Raw genomic sequence first — 16,106 nt, forward strand, 5'->3', positions numbered from 1 at the left:
CCTTGAAACAATTCTTTGCATTCTTCCAATTTCTAAACCCAACTTTGGTGAATGTATCATTACTATGAAACCTAGCTTGTTGTGGCTTAAAGAGATAACAATAAAAGCAATAAGCTGCATCCTTGGCTACACTGTACTCTAACCAATCAAATTGATCAAACCATGATGCAACAAATCCTCTTGATTGGCCTTTACCATATTTTTTCGTTTTTGGAAACTTATGACCAGCTGGCCTATATGGACCTATTTGTAGATATGCTCTCCTTGCCTCATCCCTAATGTCATGATGAAAATCATCAATTGGCTTCCTTTCTCCTGGATCAGCAACTATATCTCTCATATCAAGTTCAATCTGTGGTCTTTTTTGCTCAACCCGGCTCTCTACACTTTCGGCACTACTCTTTTTAGCATAGTATTTCTCCATTCTAAGTTATGATTATGAAATGTTGCAATTGCAATTTGCAAACTAAGACTCAAATACTTCCTGCTCAAATCAATGAAATGAAATATTCATTATCATTACTTTGCATAGAAATAGCAATTTCAAAAAAAAATTGCATACCGGAGCAGGGGAACAATTTCAATAGACAATAGGTGAGCAGAACAGGGCCGGCCGGCGGCCGTCGGGCGTGGGCGCGCTGCGCGGCTGGCGGGGGCCGGTGGCGGGCCGGCGGGCGGCGGCCTACCGGCGGGGGCGCGGCCGCGCGGGGCCGCGGGCGGCGCACTAGCGGCCAGCGGGGGCCCGGCCGCGCGGGGCCGCGGGTGGCGCCGTGGCGGCGCGCCGCGCGCGGGCGGCCGGCGAAGGCGCGGCCACGCGGGGCCGCGGGCGTCGGGTGACCGGCGGGGGCGCGGCGTGCGGGGTTGCAGGCAACCGGCGGGGCGCGGCGCGGGCGGCCGGCGAAAGGCACGGCGCGCGGGCGGCCGGCGGAGGCGGGGCCGCGGGTGGCGGCGCGCTGTGCGCCGGGGCCGCGGGGGGGGGGGGCGGCGCGCGGACGACGGCGAGCGGGGCGGGCGGCCGGGCGGCGGGCGCTGCCTGGCGCGGTGGCGCTGGCGGCGAATCGGGCACTCGGGCAGCCGGGCAGGAGCAGGCGCATGCTCACATCAGCAGGCCACCGCGCATGCTCACATGGCCACATGGGCCGGCCGGAACTGCTAGGGCAACGGGGAGTTGTTGGGCCGTCTGGCGCCTGCCGCCTGGGCTAACTTCTCTTCGGGGTGGGCTAATGGGCTAAAATGCTTTTTTATACTATTTTTATGAAGAAGTTTTCCACTGCTCTTGGGCCTCACCCCGGGCTGCAGCCCGGGCAGCCCGGGGCCCAGATCCGCCCCTGGTCTCATGTACAAAGCAAAGACTACAGGTATGAAGAGTTAGGCAGCGAATCACCGATTTTTCTACATTCGTTTCTACTAGTTTGTAATTAGGCGCATGTTTTTATAGTGTTAGGATAGAATCTAGAACTTCTAGATACACATCTAGCCGGGATTCATGAGATTGACAAGGGTTCATGACATTCTAGTGTTAACCGAGAGGGAGTGAGAGAGATAGGGGTACCTTCACCCCTAGGGGTGGAAGCAGCGGAGCTGCTGGCCATCGCGGGTTCGCTTGGGGAAGTCTGCGCAAGGCAGCGACGCGCAGTGCCGAGTGCGGTCGCCGGTGAGGTGGCGGTGGTACTTCCCGCCGCTACTGCGCAAAACCTAGATCGGTAGGTGTGTCGGTGGGACGGCTGGCTGCGGCGAACCTCGTGAGCCAAGCCGTGTCCCCCATCCTGTTTATATAGCGCAGCACGATAGGGGCCCACCACCCAATGCTAGGGTGAGCGCCCTCGATCAGGGCGCGGATCAGGGTCCCGATGGGCCTTTGGGCCCATTGGGGACGAGATCAATCTAACATTCTCCCCCTTGATCTCATCATTTACTTTTAACTTTACACTTTTCACTTTTATTCGTTTCATCGTAGATTAATATGTAGAGCATGCCTCATCGTCACAGCTTAATTGTCGATAGAATCAACAGCTACAACACACCTCTATATTTTGAAACAATTATGTTTCTTTTGGGCCCTTTACAATCCAGGAATCATAGGCTTTCCCTTAAACCCATGCCGGCTAAGTGTTCTCTGAACACATTGGGTGGTAAGCCTTTCGTGAGTGGATCCGCAAGCATATCTTTTGTTCTTATATGCTCGAGACTTACTGTCTTTCACAACATAAAACTTTATCTCAGTGGTTTTGGAAGCATTGCTTGATTTGTTGTTGTGAGCATAGAATACTGCTGGCTCATTGTCGCAGTACATATTTAGTGGTCTGTGAATACAGTCAACCACTCTCAATCCGGGTATAAATTTCTTTAGCCACATCGCCTGCCCCGTGGCCTCATGACATGCTATGAATTCTGCATGCATCGTTGATGACGCAGTTACTTTATGTTTTGAGCTTCTCCACGAGATAGCTCCTCCTGCGAGAGTGAACACGTATCCAGACGTGGATTTTCTATCATCTTTGTCTCCCGCAAAATCTGCATCTGAATACCCTTTTATCTCTAGGGAATCAGATCTCTTATATGTAAGCATGAGTTCTTTTGTGCCTTGCGCGTAGCGCAATGCTTTCTTTACCATCTTCCAGTGTTCTACACCTGGATTACTTTGATATCTACCAAGAACCCCGGTGACAAAAGCTAAGTCAGGGCGAGTGCACACTTGAGCATACTGTAAGCTTCCGACAGCTGAAGCATATGGAACCGCTTTCATTTGATCGATCTCGTACTGGTTCCTGAGACATTGAAAATTCCCAAAACTGTCGCCCTTGACTATGGGAGCAGGTGTGGGCTTACTCGCATGCATATTATACTTCTTTAGAACCTTTTCTAAATATGCCCTTTGCGATAATCCAAGAACCCCATTCTTTCTATCTCGGTGAATTTCTATGCCCAAAACATATGATGCTTCATCGAGATCCTTCATATCGAAGTTTGAGGACAAAAACTTCTTTGTCTCTTGCAGTAGACTGATATCACTGCTTGCAAGTAAGATATCATCCACATACAGAATTAGGAAAATGTATTTCCCATTTTTGAACTTTGCATAGACACAATTGTCCTCTATGTTCTCTTGAAACCCAAATTTCTTGATTATATCATTAAACTTTAGATACCACTGTCTAGAGGCTTGCTTTAATCCGTAAATAGATTTCTTTAGACGACATCCTATATTCTCTTTACCTTCCATGATAAAACCCTTGGGTTGTTTCATGTAGACATTTTCTTCTAAATCCCCATTTAGAAATGTCGTCTTTACATCCATCTGATGTAACTCTAAGTCAAAATGTGCAACCAGTGCCATTATGATTCTGAAGGAGTCTTTACATGAGACAGGAGAAAAAGTCTTATTGTAATCTATTCCTTCTCTTTGTGTAAAGCCTTTTGCCACAAGTCTCGCCTTATAGCTTTCTATATTCCCTTTGGAGTCACGTTTAGTCTTGTAGACCCATTTACAGCCTACTGTTTTGGCTCCTTTAGGCCTCGTTCGTTTTCACCGGATTGGCCCGGAATGAGGTCCATTCCGGGTGGTTTGAAGTGGCCCGGTTTGAAACCAGACTTGCATTGAAAGTGTTGTTCGTTTTAGTCTTGCCTGGAATGAAAACCGACCTGGATTGGAATCCTTCTACATTAGATGGCCCGGATTGAAACCATACCTCCTCACCCCTGGAATGAATCCTGGCCGGATTGAGTGACACGGGTGGAATCACTCAAATCGGACCTGGAAGTAATCCTGGCTGGAATCCAATCCTGATAAAACGAACGAGGCCTTAGGAATTTCTTCAAGTTCCCAAACATTGTTGGAACTCATCGATTTCATCTCATCTTCCATGGCCTCTAGCCACTTTGATGAGTGAACACTTTTCATGGCTTCCTCATAAGAAGTAGGATCACCTTCTATATGAACTTCTTCTGTATTATAAACTTTATAGTAATTAGGAATAGCTGATCTTCTGACTCTTTGAGACCTTCTAGGCCCCTCACTTTCGGGCACATTCTGTGCCTCTGCTTGTGGCACATCATCCAGAGGTGGCTGCTGCAACTCTTCCTCGTGTGTAATGATGGGTTCAATTGGCTCCTGAAGGACAGGTTCCAAAACTTCACTCATCGTTTCCACGAGTGGAATCACAGCAGGTGCCTGCACCACAATATCAGGGACTATAGCGGGTGCTTGCACCACGACCTCAGGAACTATCGGTGTGGGAACAACAGGTAGTGAGAAGAATGGTTCCTGAATCATCGGATTAGGTGCACACACCCTCTTCTCCTCAAGATCAATCTCTCGAGCCACCATGCTCCCCCTCACCATCTCATCCTCTTAGAAAATCGCGTGTCTTGTTTCTACAAACTTTGTATATCTGTCTAGACAGTAGAAACGAAAACCTTTTGATTTTTTCGGATAGCCAATGAAGTGGCAGCTTACTGTCTTGGGATCTAGCTTCCCAATGTTTGGGTTAAATACTTTGGCCTCAGCTGGGCTCCCCCACACACGCAGGTGGTTTAGTGAGGGTACTCTTCCCGTCCATAGTTCATACGGTGTTTTGGGCACTGACTTACTTGGCACTCTATTTAGAATGTGAATGGCAGTTTTCAACGCCTCCATCCACAATCCCAATGGTAAGGTGGAGTAACTCATCATGCTGCGCACCATATCCATCAGTGTACGGTTACGCCTTTCAGCTACTCCATTTTGCTGAGGCTCGCCCGGCATCGAATACTGGGCTACTATGCCATTTTCCTGCAAAAACCTTGCAAAAGGTCCAGGAACTTGGCCAAATGGGGTATGTCGACCATAGTACTCCCCCCCACGGTCGGATCTTACTATTTTAATTCTTTTGTTATGTTGATTTTCAACTTCAGCTTTAAATATCTTAAATTTATCCAGCGCTTCTGATCTTTCTTTAATTGGATAAATGTAACCATAACGGGAGTAATCGTCTGTGAATGTTATGAACGAGTCATAGCCATCCACGCTTTTCACAGGGAATGGTCCACAAATATCAGTGTGGATTATCTCTAAAACTCCTGTGCTACGTTTAGGGCCTTTTTTAATTTGCTTTACAAACTTTCCTTTAATGCAATCAACACATTGTTCTAAGTCTGAGAACTCTAATTGAGGAAGAATTTCATTCTTAACTAGTCTTTCTATTCTCCCCCTCGAAATATGGCCTAAACGACAGTGCCATAATTTTGACGATGTTTCATGAGTTCTCTTTCTTTTCTTTGTCTCTTGCTCTGACGAGGATACATTCATATTCACATCACACACAGAATTTACTTTTTCACGCAGTGATAATAAATACAACTCATTGTGAAGGATGGCAACACCAACACATGCATTATCAAACCAAATGGCACACTTTCCATTTCCAAAATGGCATTCATATCCATCATGGTCCATACGTGAAATGCTAATCAAGTTTCTGTGTAACGAAGGAACATAAAGTACATCTCTAAGTACAAGCATGAAACCATCAACTAGCTCTAGAGAGACATCGCCAACAGCTTCAACATCTGCTTGGACTCCATTTGCGACTTTAACGCATCTTTCGCTTCTTTGCGTAGTCCTCGTCAAACGGAATCCCTGTAAAGAATTTGCAACATGAATAGTTGCACCTGAGTCAATCCACCAAGTAGATTTCGAATACTGTGTATACAAGGATTCATTTACAAAGGAGATAGTGTTCTCACCTCTTTTTGCCATTATCGACTTTAACCAGTCGGGACATTCTTTCTTGTAGTGCCCCTTTTCTTGCAGTGTAGACATTGATCTTTGTCTACAGTGAGAGGCTTTTGGTGATTCTGCTGCATGGGAGCCTTTCCTCGTGCCTTGAAAGAGGAGTTAGCATTCTTTTTCATGTTGTCCTTCACATAGTGCAATGAACCACCATATGAGGATCTAATTCTGTCCTCTTCCTGCACGCACATGGCTATCATTTTTTCCATGTCCCACTGTTCTGGCTGCATGTTATAATTGACAACAAAGGTGTCAAACTCTTTTGGCAGAGCAGCGAAAACCAAATAAATAATGTGCCGAGACTTGAGCTCAAGATCCATTGGCTTCAACTGTGCTGCCAAGTTATACATCCTCAAGATGTGATCTCTTATGCCAGTCCCTCCTCCATTGTACCTCTCTGTGGCCAACTGCTTGAACAGCTGGGTAGCATATATCTTTGAGGAACCAGTGAACTGATTCCTTATCTTCTCGAGGTACTCTGTGACGGAGTCGCACTCTGTGATCGAGCCCAAAATAGCAGGCTCAATCGTATTCTTTACCAAAGCCATACATTTCTTGTTGGTAGTGGTCCACTGTTTGTTTTCAAGGGTGTATGCCAACTCCAGTGGAGCATAGTCCCTTTCCTTTTGCTGCCATGCAGCATCATCATCACCTTCAGCCCTCACTGGCTTCTGTGGAGCTTGTGGTCGCGGTGTAGTTAGCACCCAGTCAACTTCTCCACAAACGAAAGAGAATTCAATCTTCTTCCTCCACTCTGTATAGTTGTTTCCTTTCAGAATGGGTATCTCTTTGAGACAAGCCATTAAGTTGAATGATCCTGAAATTTGCAATCCAAAGTGAGATCATAACAACAATTGCATGATTTATTTCCAACGTTGGTCAAAAAAATAAAACATACAACTGTTTATGCAATTTAAAACTATATCACCGTTGGGTAGAAATAGAAATAAAAGCATCAAAAACTTCTTAAATCATGATACAGTTATTAACAACGTTGGTCAGAAAATAACAGCACCATAATCTAATTAACTTTATCATGCTCTCACAAATTTAATTGTCTTGTTGGTTCAAATTAAATTTAAAAAAGAGCAATAAATTTGACTTTTTGCAGCGGAAACTGTGAAATAAATCTACTTTCAGAAGCAAAATCACTGTATAAACTTTATTAATCTCTAATACAAATTATCCCGTTGATTCAAATTAGATTAGAGACTAAAACTATGCAAAAAACATCAATTAAATGCTTCTGGAAATAGAAAAAACTAATTATCAGGCGTTACTGTGCAAAACTTTCTTTTCGGCCCAGCAGCGAAAACGGCCCACAGCCCGTTCCCGCGCTCAGCCCGCTCGCGCGACACAGCCGGCCCACCCGTGAGCGCGGCCTGCTGGCCTTTGGCCCAGCAGCCGCGATCCGCGCCAGACGGCTCCGCAGGCCGGCAGTTGGGCCACAACCTGGGCCCAGGCCATGATTTTGGCCTGCCTTCGCCGCCCGCCTGGGCCATATTTGGCCCGCTCGATGTGAGCCGTTGATCTAATCGGACGGCCGCGCGTTGATTTCGGCGGAACAAAAACGCCCGACGGCCGGCTCCCCCAAAACCCTAGCGTCATTTGTTCTTTCTCTCCCCCGCGAGCGCCCGCCGTGGCAGCGGCGGGGCTGTCTCTCCCGCGCCCAGCGATGGCCGGCGGCGGCGGTTGAGGGATAGCCCCGCTGACGCACGGCCACGGCAGCCCCCCTTCTCTTTCTTGCTTTCTTGCCTCCCCCCATTCTCCCTCCGAGCCTCCCGAAAAATCGAGATCCAAAGGGCCATGGCGACCACGGAGGAGGTCCGGCGCCACCGCGGATCCCCTCGCCGGCGCGCGCGTCCACCGGAGGTTGGGCGCGCCGCCGTCGAGCGGTTCTGTGGTGGTGCTTTTGCGCCCCCCGAGCCCCGAGCGGATGCTCCGGCGGCTTGGGTGGAGCTTTTCCCCGACGAGCCTGAGGCTCGGCCGGCCTTTGCCGCTCGCCGTCGGTGGACGTGCGGCGGTGAGGTCGGCGGCAGGTAAGCCGCCGCTTTCATTCTTTAGATCTAGAGTTAGGGTTAGGGTTTTACTTTTTCTTTTCTTTTTTGATCTTCATCGATTCTCTTTCTCATATTCTTCTTTCCGGTCTAGATCTACTCCTAGATGAACATCTGGTACCATTGTTAGGATAGAATCTAGAACTTCTAGATACACATCTAGCCGGGATTCATGAGATTGACAAGGGTTCATGACATTCTAGTGTTAACCGAGAGGGAGTGAGAGAGATAAGGGTACCTTCATCCCTAGGGGTGGAAGCAGCAGAGCTGCTAGCCATCGCGCGTTCGCTTGGGGAAGTCTGCGCAAGGCAGCGATGCGCAGTGCCGAGTCCGGTTGCCGGTGAGGTGGCGGTGGTACTTCCCGCCGCTACTGCGCAAAACCTAGATCGGTAGGTGTGTCGGTGGGGCGGCTGGCTGCGGCGAACCTCGTGAGCCGAGCCGTGTCCCCCACCCTGTTTATATAGCGCAGCGCGACAGGAGCCCACCACCCAATGCTAGGGTGAGCGCCCCCGATCAGGGCGCGGATCAGGGTCCTGATGGGCCTTTGGGCCCATTGGGGAGGAGATCAATCTAACATATAGATGTTAGAGAATTAAAATGCCATCTCAATCTAATAAATATTCTGGGTCCTTGGCCAGTATTATTTTGTTTGGCGCAAATCAATATACACTGAATAATGAGATTCAAATGTTTGCAACTATGGTGTTGTTTTTATCCCTTCAGCTTAGTAGCTACGCTCAACTTCCAGCTGCGAGAGAGGTAAAATCAAAAGCCATTGATCCAGTAGAGTACTTCTCCATGACAGTGTTCTCATCATTAACATATTGATTCGTGGTAAAGTGGAACAATAATTTACTATAGACGTAGAGTCTATACACTATATATATAATTGCATTGGAGAAATAGAGATCTGGCGCCAACTATCCATCGTTACACCATTGCATTAGCTAGTACTTGCATCAGTGACAAACAGTACTGGCTTATGCACTCTAGTTCGTCCCGTTATATCCCTCTCATTTCAGCTTCAGTCTTATCATTCAGAACAAACTCAAGGATTATGTATGCATGAGCAAAACGAGCACCATGCAACTGGTACTAGACAATAATAGTTCATAAGAGGAGGCTTATAACTGAGTGTTCCATAGAAGTTAGGCATTGGGAATGTAATAGACGTAGGTGTTAGGCAAGGTGTCTTGTCACTTAGCTTAGAGGCAAGCCTTTCAACCTCTTGCTGCACTAAAGAAAGAGGGAGAAAAGAGGGGGTCTAGCGTTTGCAGTGCTGCACCACTCACGTTAGAAAAATAAAATGCCAAATCCTATCCTCTTGAATCATGCATGTCTTGCTCTCTAGTATTTTTTACAAAGTAACTACAAAATAAAGAGAGATATGTAGCACGTACTATATTAGTTTGCAACAATTATACTTAGAACTATCAAGTACTAACTGCATGTGGTACAAGTACAACTTAACACATGAGAGACGTGTTCCATTGGCATGTATATGCACACTAAACCTCTCTTCCCGGCTCAACTATTTTCTTGCGCTGCATAAAGTATTCGAATAAAAGATTTTAGAGGAAGAGCACTGGGAAGGTAATAAGATGTTAGAGAAGATAGGAGCCGGAGGCATCATCAGAGACACCAATTAGAGAGATATGTAACACTATACATAGGAAGCCTTTATGTTATGTGTGTGACAAGTAGTAGTACGAAGTTTCCATAATACAACAATTATATATGTAATACTGATTTGTGTGTTTACGACATTATCTTTTATTTTCAAGAAGAACCGGGAGTTGGAGCTCTTCCAAATGGAGCATGAGAATAGATATATTAGATAATGAACTAATCGACACAAAATACCGAATAATAAAAACAACAAACACTCACACCTGGTTTTAAAATAAAACCAAGTGCTACCTATATGTATACCAGGATCTAGTTTTATACATATAGTGACATCATTAGTGAATAACACAGTATCACGTAAAGGAATATAAATATTGACTTACTAGTCTATCATAGATATACAGCTTAACCTGGAAATGGAGGCTCGGAACTTCACAAGCAATCGACTGGAGGTCTCGTACGCCTAGAACTCAGCATCATCTTCAGCAAACTTCACAGCAACATCTTCTTCTGAGCAGCAGTTAGTAAGGGTGAGTACATTTATGGTTGGTATTCAGCAAGGTCACAAGAAATAACCAGAATAACGATTTAAATCCATCTTCAAGTTTATTAATCATGTGAGGGTCCAGGCCGCTCTTGACCGTGAGCACGGCTGATGTACCAGTTTTACACTTTGCAGAAGTTGTACACTTTCACCATAAGTCGCGTAAAAGTTCAGAAGAACTTTGCTATGCAAAAGTAAGCACTTATCACATTGCCGAGGTGTGACTGCATAGGGACGCTACAAGGACTTTACAAAGATTTCCTAATAAGTGATAACCCGCTAAGTCTTCCTCACAAGGGGATGAACCCTCCCCCAAGTGGTGCGTACACCCCTTGGCTGGACAAGCCATCGCACAACCTATGAGCCCATCATACCCTTTCGGTAAGACTCATAAAGTAGAGTTTCTAATTAATTAGCCAAGACCAGAGCCCGTTGGTCTTATAGTTATACTTATACTGTTCTCCTAGGTGGTCGCTCCATGTTCCAATTAATACATGGTATTCTTATAAAATAAGCATAGATAGAAGGATGGTTAGGGATACTTGCCTTTCTCCAACGAAAAGTTACTCTTACTGCTCTTCAGTTCTTGCTCTCTTGAAACTCTTAATCTTTAAATCTTTCGAACAGCGATCCTTCTACTGGAAGAAATCACCAGCACAAACAATACAAGCAAACAAACAAGTATAACTAAGAACAATACACCAAAATAAAAGAAAAGATTTAAAAGAGGCTCGAATCTAAGGTCACGCGAACACAAGAAACGCTGGTAAAGAAACTATGGTTGAAAAGACAAAGCTATCGAGATATTTGAATTATAAAAGAAAGAGAAAAGCCTATGTGTTTCATATATTTTAATAAAGAAAATAATGTAAAGATATTTCTAGAGAAACATCCTTAACAAGTTATATTTATATATGAAAAGATGACGTAGAACTTAGTCAAATTTTATTTATAAACATTCAAGTACAATTTATAAAAATTAAACATTTAATTTAAAAATAAAATATATGTAAACATCTAAGCGCATAACTTTATGATTCGGGTGGAACTAACCAAATATAACTCAAAAACACATTTATATTTATATTAGTCAAATTAGTATTTAACAAATAAAAATCGAGATATAACCTATGTAGTTTTTATTCATAAAACAAATTAAATAACATCTTACTATTACTAATTGGAGGCTCCTTTTGAAGGTCCAGGTGAAGCCACCTAAGATTCCTAGATGGACTTTGTAGAGAAAGAGAGAAATCTTAGAAATTCTCACAAAAAGCAAAATATCCGACCATCGATCGATAGATTCAAATCATTACGGCCATTGAATCTATTATATTTTTAAAAAAATTACCCACCTATGCCATTATGAAAATAGCCTAAAGTAACCCCCTAAATCTATATAAATTACCCACCTCTGCCATTATATAAAATTAATTAAAGTAATCCCCTAATCTTCATCAAAATTACCCACTTATGCCATTATAAATAATATTTAAAATAATACCCTAATTTGCAACTGAATTGCCTACCACTATTACTTAAAAAATTTTAAATAACCCATTAAATTTGCATCTATATTACCTACACATGCTATTATTAAAAATAACATGAGGTAACCCTACATTTTTTTTTCCATTGGGGACTTCAGATTAGTTCCCACGAGACAAGCTAGAAAAAACAGAGAAATTCTCATAAAAATTAAAAACATCAAACACCAATCATGTAAACTCTAATAATTATAGCCATTGATCTATTATATTTTCTAAAAAGTTACCTGCTACTATCATTGTGAAAGTATTAAAAAATAAGCTCTAAATCTATATCTAAATTACCGAGTTTAGCTATTATAAAATATAATATAAAGTAACCTCATAATCTTCATCCAATTTACTAATACACATCAATATAAAGCATAACTTAAAATGTCATTCTAAAATTTTATCTATATTACCCACGTATGTCAATATTAAAAATAACCTAAAGTAAATACCAAAATCTTAATCTAATTATCTTCATGTGCATCATACAGAAATATCAAAAAGCAAATTAATACATGATTCTAAATTACCTATTTATGTCATTGTTAATATAAAAATACTAAGTTAAAGTATATACACATGATGAGTGCCACCATTTAGACCATTTATACATGTACGTGAGGAATTGATGAAAAATATTGATTTGTATGCTAAACATAATGTATGAAGGATTGGAGGTGTGATACAAAATGGAAAAAGTATGAATATGGATGAAAAAGTGCATAGAGTAATTATTGATTAAAAACCAATCATAACTGGATAAAGATAGGTACATATCTATATAATTATTATGTTGAAGTATTGGAAAAATAAGAGAGTAGTAGGTAAACAATTTTAATTATTAGCTAAGAGTTTAATTTTTAAATAATTTTTATATACAATAGCTTCTAAAAATATTAGCCCGTGCGGGAGCACGGGTTGATGGACTAGTTAATCAAATTGAGTTTAATTTATTAAAAGTCGAGGTGCATCTCTAATTGGCTTTAATTGGAAAAACATTTAAGAGTAAGCCTTAATCAAATTAACACTTATTAGCTCATCATCGAAGTTTTTTAGACAGTGCAGGCGAGCGCGAGGGAGATGTTACTACGTCTATTTGGCACCGCTCAAGCTTCTCTTGTTTCTGCAGCTGTCATAGCCCTCGTTCCACGCTCTCAGTCAGTCCGAGCAGTATATGAGTTTCTGAGAGTTATCCCAATGATGGTAACCTGATAAGTGTTTGCTGTATGAGGCGCGTGTTATATTGGGCAATCTCGTTTCTCCCCATGTTCTTCCGTCAAACAATGACAAACTGCAGTCCTCAAAACATAAAAAATGTAACAGCTTCGGAGTCTCAATGAAATACGACGTTCCTTGTATTGAGCAGCAGTAGCCTTAATTAAGATCAACTGGGAAGCGCAGTGTCATTCGCAAGGGTAATATGATTTTGGTTCACTATATGTTAAAGCTTTTTGATTATTCAAAGCAGGTTATATCAAACAATGGTATGCATGTTACTGTTTTTTGTTTGCTTTCCTTCACGACTTGTGTTTGTCATAGATGTTATGCTACCCTGCAGGAAAAAAAATCCATGGCATTAAAACATCATCATCAGAGATTGAAGGCTGTTGAGATTTGCGACAATACATTGATGAGTCCTGTTGTGGTCTGAATGTTGGCATATGACTGAATGTGAATGGCTGCTTCGGCTTTGCAGAGAGCAAGCAGCTGCAGCACGGCTCTCTGCAACAGGACTAATTAATCAGATTAATTAGCTTGTCAGAATATTTCTCATAACTCTTTGCATCTTCTTATGTTATTTAAGCAACCTGGGTAACAAGTTTTAAAGAACAGAAAATGGATATTAATATTAAGTGACCTACATGATAATGAAATGGAACATATGGTGGAAGCCAATTAGGTAAGATTACAAGAAAGAAAGAAAATGGTACAGGAGAAGAAGCTAAGGACGGGAGGTAAAAAAATGCAATGTAAGGTCTTGCACAGACCTATAGGCCTCAACTTCTTTACATGATAATGCAATGTACAAGAAATAAGTATATATATTATACTAATGAATGTGTTAAGTCCTTTGATGAATAAATGTCTTATGATGGCTGTAGAAATAAGGTGCGAAAGGGTAGTTCATAGCAGTTCACAATAAAGAAACCACGACACAGGTGACAGAGCATGAATACTAACTAGGCTGGTGAGTGTGGACTCAGTGGAGCCCGGGACATATAGTCGCTCAATGTAGCATATTTCCAGATTTATTTGTGTTCTCCTTTCCTTTTTGAAAATAAATATCAAGACAGATCTGCTATCATATATGATTAAATATTGTTCATGGAAGTAGAAGCTTAATTAGGAGCTGGAGGTATCGGGAGAGAAAAGGATACAAATCTCTCCAATCTCTTTGGAGTGCACAGCCGCGGGACATGGATGGGACACATGAATAGAGGTCTTGGCAAGTTTCTGAGTATGGGAGGAGCTAGATTGATTTGATTTTTTTTTATGCAATGTGTTTGACTGTTGGTAGTTTTTAGTGATTCTAAGCCTGTTTTGTCTCAAAACTCTGTCTATCATGTTCTCTGTGTTACTCCTTTCGCAGCACGGATACGCTTAGTTCTTTTCATGAGTTTTTTTATTTCAGTTTGTGTGAGACATTTCTCTTTTTGCCTTTCAAATAATATATGAAAAGTCATAATTACTCCCTCTCAAGTATAGCCAAAGTCCGGATAACCCTCTAATTCATGTCATCTTGTTCAATTTAGTACAAATACAATTTGTCTTTTTTTTTCTTCATACACAAATTGAATTTTAATCTAAATATACGTCAAAAATATATATTATGATTTTTTCAATATATTTTGTAGAATTTTTATCCCATGCATTAATTTATTAATAAATATCCTACCCCTGTCAACAGAATGAGAAAAAATTATGATTGGTTGTCTAACATTTGTTATGTTGCCTTCTATCATCTTGCAATATTTTAACTTATAACTCCACTTGTGTATGGAGAAAAAAAGGCAAATTGTATTCTTGCAATATTTTAACTTATAACTCCACTTGTGTATGGAGAAAAAAAAGGCAAATTGTATTATTGGGTAAACTGAACCAAATGACATAGTTTAAGGGTACATTGAATCATGAAATAGTTTAGTGGGTCATCTAGGGGAGTAATTTTGACTTTTTCCAATAATATAAAGTTCAAAGCTGTGTGTCTGTTAGTTTGGTTTTATTTCATTGGTGTTGTTTTGTAATTGGATATATGGTTTCAGTTTAGAGCTTACTAGATACTTTAGGCTCTGTTTTGTTCCCGCTGATGTTTACCATGCTGTAGCTTCAGCTCGCCACATGTGTGTTGGACAAATTCAGCGCCAAGCTTTCGGCGAGAAATGGCGCAGGAAACAACTGAAGAGATGCCACCAATTTTTCTCAGTCGTGCAGCAGTTGAGGTCTGGAACCAAACAACAGCAAACTTCAGGCATTGCGAGGTGTGGCAAGGTTGGGTCATGAACCAAACAGAGCGTGCATAAAACCCATTCATTCAAAGGATGTGTCGAGTGCTTGGCCAGTGAGATAGAATCTTCGTAACATAAACGTATCATGAAATTTTACATTCTTTTTTTTAGCACAAATAGTATCCACAGGCAATATTGCGGTTCAGTGCATGTAACTATTGCGTTACTTTTTCTCCCGTTAGATTAGTAGTAAACTCAAAAGCTATTAATCATCTACTTGTATGCATAACAGTTTTGTCTCGTTGATTGACGTTTTGATTTCTTGAAAACTGGAACCATAAATTATTGAGAAGCATAGTGTATATATAGTATTCTACTGGAGAAACAGAGATTCTAGCACCAGTAGTTTTCCATCACTATATCATTGCATAGTACTCGCATGAGTGACAACACGGTACTGCTGGCTTGTGCATTCTGAATCTCTGATTCCTCTCTGTATTTATACTCTCCCTCTGCAGATTCAATCCCATCATTCAGAACAAAATCAAGGATTATGTAGCCTGAGAGCAAGATGCAACGGTTGTAAGAGGAGGCTCGTAATTAAGTATGTAGCATTGGACTGAGAGGCATCGGGAACGTAATAGATGCTACTCTCTCTGGTACGCAAACTGTGTAGTAGCATCAAATATCCTGTCTTCACTCACCATTCACGCAGAACAAACGGAAGGAGCAGAATAGGCACTCGCTTGTGCACTTTAGTTCCTCCCTTTACATCCCACCTCTTTGCACTTTCAGTCTCACCATTCAGAACAAACAGAAGGATTATGTTTTCATGTGGTACTTAATTAAGTTCCTACTAGTCCATCAACTCGTGCTCCCGCACGAGCTAATATTTTTAGAAGTTATTATATTGAAAATTATTTAAAAATTAAACTCCTAGCTAATAATCAAAATTGATTACCTATTACTCTCTTATTTTTTTCAATACGTCAACATAATACTTATATAGATATGTACCTATCTTTGTCCAGTTGTGATTGATTTTTAATTAATAATTACTCTATGCACTTTTTCATCCATATTCATACTTTTTTCATTTTGTATCACACCTCCAATCCTCCA

This window comes from Setaria viridis, chromosome 2, assembly GCF_005286985.2.
Source record: "Setaria viridis chromosome 2, Setaria_viridis_v4.0, whole genome shotgun sequence".
NCBI lineage: Eukaryota > Viridiplantae > Streptophyta > Magnoliopsida > Poales > Poaceae > Setaria > Setaria viridis.